This window comes from Lynx canadensis, chromosome C2, assembly GCF_007474595.2.
Source record: "Lynx canadensis isolate LIC74 chromosome C2, mLynCan4.pri.v2, whole genome shotgun sequence".
NCBI lineage: Eukaryota > Metazoa > Chordata > Mammalia > Carnivora > Felidae > Lynx > Lynx canadensis.
Window position 1 is genome coordinate 59,174,311 of NC_044311.2, and position 6,000 is coordinate 59,180,310.

A 6,000-nucleotide genomic window follows, 5' to 3' on the forward strand; every position below is an offset into this window, starting at 1 on the left:
CAGAAAGGACATTTTTACATTTTACATATCACAGAGATGGAAAAAATCATGTGATGTATTTTATTCTAAAAAATGTATACATAATTATAGAGTTATATATAGCAGTAGTCAAATAGGTTATCATAATTTGTTTCCTTTTAAAAATTTATCATGATATTATTTTTTATTAAAATATTTTAATGACCGAGTGATATATTATAGTGAATGTACCATAATTTATTGCACATTTGTTATATTTATTATAATAATTTTAGCTAATAACTACTGCTTGCAAACATTGTTCCAAGAACTTTAAATATATTAACTCATTTAAAATTTAAAAACACCTTTTAAATAAGACAGTTTTTATCCTCATTTTACAGTTGTGGAAATTTAGCCATGAAAGTTTTAGGAAACTTGACAAAAATCATACAGGTAATAAAACTATTTTCTAGTATTTTTTATGTAAACACTATTACAATTGACAGATTTGTATATGGATATTTAGATGTAACTTTTGCTTATTTTCTTAATTTATTTTCCCAGAATTGGAATAACTGAATATGACTAGTACAAAATAAATTATTTTTTTTGCAATCTTCTGAGAGCCTCCACAGACTTTTAAATAAGAATAGGTTTCCAGGGGCTCCTGGGTGGCTCAGTCCCTTAAGTGTCTGACTCTTGATTTCAGCTCAGGTCATGATCTTAGAGTCATGATCTCACAGTGCTGAGATGGAGACTGCTCTGGGCATGGAACCTGGTTAAGATTTCTTCTGTCCCTTGCCCACTGGTGCTCTCTCTCTCTCTTTCTCTCAAAAAAAAAAAAAAAAAAAAGTTCCCACCTTCTGGCAAAAAAAAGGGGAAATCTTCTTAATCAGAATAAATCTGAGGAAGTCTCTGGAGCCAAGAGACAGTACATTCAAATACCTGGGTGTGGAAGGTGCTTAAAAGTGGATTTTTGGACAAATTTTAGAAGTGGGCCTAGCCCTGCAAACAATAAAATTATTTAAGAGTGTGGAGGTAGCAAATATGGAAGTGCCTGCAGGCAGTGGCAACAATTAGAGCTACAACAGAGATCTTTTGGAGTTAAGCAAGACTGGATGAAGGGGAGTCTGAAGTAACCCTGTGCTATTTATATGGGTATACAGGTAGTTTATATAAAGGAGTTCTGGATAGAGATTTGTAGGCACCAACAATTTGGTTAGAGTCTAGAACACTAGACTCTAAGGAAACACACTCTGAAACTAAATCACACAGGGCTTAAACAAAGAAAGAGAAACTCATTGTTCTAAACATGAAAAAAGGGAAAAGAAGCGGCACCTTTCCTTGTTTATCATCTAAGTTATTGAACTGGCTTCAATATACTCTTGCCAAACATTTGATTCATCTTGGAGTTCTACTTTCAGAAAAACTGTACATTAACATGCCACAGAATCAATCCAAGTGCTCTTTGAAGATCCAGATTCCTGGACCACATCCTTGGGCTTTGGCTTTAGAAGATCAGCGGTGGGATCTTCTAAACTAGCCTCCTCTGTGGGGTTGACTAGGGAAGTTCACAGACCACACTGTAAGAGGCAGGGTTCCAGGGTTGGGTTCCTCAGGAAATTGTTAGTCTATCATATGTACAGTTTATCTTTTTCCTCCTATCTACTCATGTGCAATTATATCTTTAACTTTACGCTAACTTGGAAATGTGTCAAATATAATATTTTGTAGTAGGCTTTCACATAACTGCTATCATTTATTTCTTTTCAGCTTAATTTTATTGCCTGTATTTTAACTGGTTTTATGGTTTTACTATAATGTTACTAACTCATTTTCATTATAAAGGTAGATTGTTTTAAATTTATCATGGATAGTAATATAAAAATGGACATAATAATTGCAAATATCTTTATACATCTATTGTTTTTCATGGAATAATTACCTAAATCCGAATTGTTCAAAAGTAATTTACAGTTTATGGCTAAGACATATATAACCAACTACCTACAAAGTATTATCAATTTAAATTTCCAATGCAAATTAAGAAAATGTTTCTTTTCTAATGCTCAAAGAAAATGGATTGTTATTTATTTTCCCATTTCACTTGATAAAATATTATTATGTTTAATTCATTTGCTTATTGCTACGATTTTCTTGTGTTTATTAGTTTTCTGAAATGTAACTTTTACTTAGATGTAATTTCAAATGAATGAAAAAGTTTCAAAACTGTTTAAAGTCTCAGATACCTTTACCCAGATTCACATGTTAATATTTTGACCCATTTCAATATCATTTTTTCTTCACGTATATGTATATGATAATATATGTGCATGTATACATATGTGCCTCTTATTTTTTTCTGAGTTATTTCAGTGTTATTTGCAACTAACAAACAAATAAAAGGATATCCTTTACCCTAAACTGTCCTATAAAATCTATGAAAATCCTCTGGCTGTTGATATAAGTGAATTCAATCAGCAGTGTGCTAAATAGAACACAACTGAACAGCTCTGTTATCGAGGGGCAAGGCTAACTTAAAAAAAGACAACTAATAAACATAGAAGGAATAATATGCTAGAAGCAAAAATTTGACAAACCCTGGTGAAAATATTGAGTCAGGCAACAATTAACAATTGATATTAAAATCATTAGGTATATGATTGATGGAGAACTGGATGTTTGATATTCCCAAGAAACCTGAATTATGTTCAGAATTTCATTATTTAAGCAGGGGGTCAAATTTAGCATCATGGATAGTGGGATCAATGGAACATCTGGCATAGAACAGCATCTAGTGTACCTAAAAAATTTTAAATTAAATGTTTCATCACCAAGCTTTAAGATATGACTTATACTTTATATGAAATAAAGAAAATAATGAGAAAATAAATTATATCACAATGAAATAACCAGACAACTCCAGAAAGTGGAATATTTGGGCCTGGTAATTTCAACCAAACAGTGAAGAAGGGTTCTGTTATGTAAGATTGGACAACACATAAAGGACATAATCAGACACAGTGTGTGGCACAGAATAGAAATGGGTTTGAATATCAGAAAGGTTATTTGGGGGGTCATTTTTGAAAATCTGAATAATTATTGGGTGTTACATTAGATGAGAAAAACTGTGGTGAAAATTCTTGATTAAAAGAAGTGGGTCACAGAACATTATGAAATGCATCCCATTGTGGTAGTGCACACACACATACATATACAGAGAAAGATTTGAAAGGATGTGCATTAAGATATTAATGGTGGTTGCAGCTGTGTAGTGAGTATATATAATATTTACTTCTAAATGTTTGTTTCTCTATGTTTTCCAGTTTTCTGTAATGCAAAATTATTGTTCCTATAATCCTATAATCATTATGTATATATACCCAGATAGAGAGTCAAATTTAAATAAATAGCGGTGAAACAATTCCACCATGGACCTCACACTCAGGTGATCTAATGAGATCTTAGCGCGTGTTAACTGGTTTAGGGAATTGGAAAGAGGAAAAGCTACCCAGCTGATATTTTTTAAATGATACAAACTTCATGGCAAAATAAGTTAAGGGCAAAAAAAGAAAAACAAAACAAGAAGTTGCAGTTTAAAGAAGCTGAAGCAAGGAGATTTTAGGGTGGGTGAGGTGAACAAGCTAAGGAGAGGGAAGCGATTTGGGGAACTGCCCTAAAGAGTGCAATTGTTGGGGAGTTACATACATAAGAAAAACTTTCAGGAAGGGAAGATACTTGTAGTGAGGTGTAAATCCCTCCTGAGAATCCTCAAGGTTGAGTTTGGTAGTATAGACTAACATTGTTTTTCAATGATTCTGGAACAAATGTATGTGTGACTGTGCGCGTGCACGTGTGTGTGTGTGTGTGTGTGTGTGTGTGTGTGTGTAAGTACTCAGAGACACTGGCTGCAAAAATACGCAGAGAGACCTACAATGGAAAAAGGAGAGAGATTTATGTGGTATAAAATAAAATAGTTATGCTACTATATTTCTGAGGTGGGAAATTGTAACCTTTTGCTTTCTTCACTTCCGTAATTGAAAACTTTTCTAATTTACACATAATATGTTTAATTAAAAATAAGCTTCTTATAAAATAATTTTAATCCTTACAGGAGCACATTTTGGAGTCATACAGCGACTTCTGACACAAGAGTTAAAAAAGAGATGGGGCGCCTGGGTGGCGCAGTCGGTTAAGCGTCTGACTTCAGCCAGGTCACGATCTCGCGGTCCGGGAGTTCGAGCCCCGCGTCGGGCTCTGGGCTGATGGCTCAGAGCCTGGAGCCTGTTTCTGATTCTGTGTCTCCCTCTCTCTCTGCCCCTCCCCTGTTCATGCTCTGTCTCTCTCTGTCCCAGAAATAAATAAACGTTGAAAAAAAAAAAAAAAAAAAAAAAAAAAAAAAAAAAAAAGAGCAACGGTGGCCCCTCCCCAGGAAGATCCTGCCTTCATTCCCAGGGTAATGTCTCCTCAGTTCCTCCCACCCCCAACTTCTGTCTCCTGTATCTTCTTTCCCTTCATCATCTCTGCAATATTTCCATAGATCTCTTTCTGCCTTTTTTTTTTAAGAGCAACTATTTTTATCACCTCAGGATGACTTTTCAAATGCCAGTATTTAAATCTTATTATTTTTGGAGAGAGTAAGGAGAAATAGAGTCAAAGCCGCAATGCAGAAATTGTAAACTGCTGAGACTCACCTTTGCTGTGCAGCTGGAGTGTGCACGTGTTGCCGAAAGAGTCTGACGCTTAGCGGAGGGCTGGATTGCTGGGGCATGACTGCAGTTACTAAATATAATCAGGCAACTAATAATTAATCTTACCATGTCTGAGTACCGTCTGCATCTTAATATTGTTTTTCGGTCTGTTCATATTTGGTGATTACATTCACAGAATCATTTAACCATATAAAGGAAATTTATTCAGAGTGTAGTCTTAAACATGGAGAAGCTTATTTTGGGGGCCGCGAGAAAACTTAAGATAATTTACTGCCTCCAAGCTATGGTTCTACCTTTGATTTCTTCCTTAAACCCATCAGATGGCATTTTACTTCTCTGTGCCATCAATCATTCCTCTGATGTCAAATTTCTGGCTCTGTTTAAATAAGCAACGTGACATAAAGCATGAATTAGTACTACAAATACCAAGAAATATAATATGAAAGGGTGACCTATTTGTAGACCTTGCAAAGTATTCTTCTACAAGTAGATTATACATATCTAGCTTATTTTTATGCAGTAGTTATTAACTTATGGATGTGTAATTTTATTACTAGATATAGATAAGACATGAAGAGCCTTCAGCAGAGAACATGTACTTCTGTTTTGTCTATTTTATTCAATTTTGTGAAAAATCACATGAGGTAATGTAAGGAAAGGATGTGGTGAATTATCATTCTCAACTTTATAGTTTATACATATAAATGACCGGAAAATATTTTTATGTCTGTTGGTAATCATACTGTGTCTCCAGAAGCACAATAACATTGCAGTGCTAGTAAGGATCTAGTGCCACTCTTTGCACTTGGTCTTACAAAAGCGAGAAATGCCCATTTCTTTTTTTTTTTTTTTCAACGTTTTTATTTATTTTTGGGACAGAGAGAGACAGAGCATGAACGGGGGAGGGGCAGAGAGAGAGGGAGACACAGAATCGGAAACAGGCTCCAGGCTCTGAGCCATCAGCCCACAGCCTGACGTGGGGCTCGAACTCACGGACCGCGAGATCGTGACCTGGCTGAAGTCGGACACTTAACCGACTGCGCCACCCAGGCGCCCAGAGAAATGCCCATTTCTGTTATGACACCAGTCACTGGAGGATTTCCGGAAGCAGCCACGTCAAGATACAAGAGCAAACGTAAGCACATTTATGGGCAGTCACAATGATCTTGAGGAAGGATGGCCATATTGTAAGAATATATCACTTTTGAAGCAAGGATGTGAAAATAGAAGGACAGATGCTTACTCCTATTTCTATTTCTTCTCCCTTTGATACTACTCAAATAAACAGTAGCCTTGAAATGAATATTGTACTCACTGATTGCTTCAG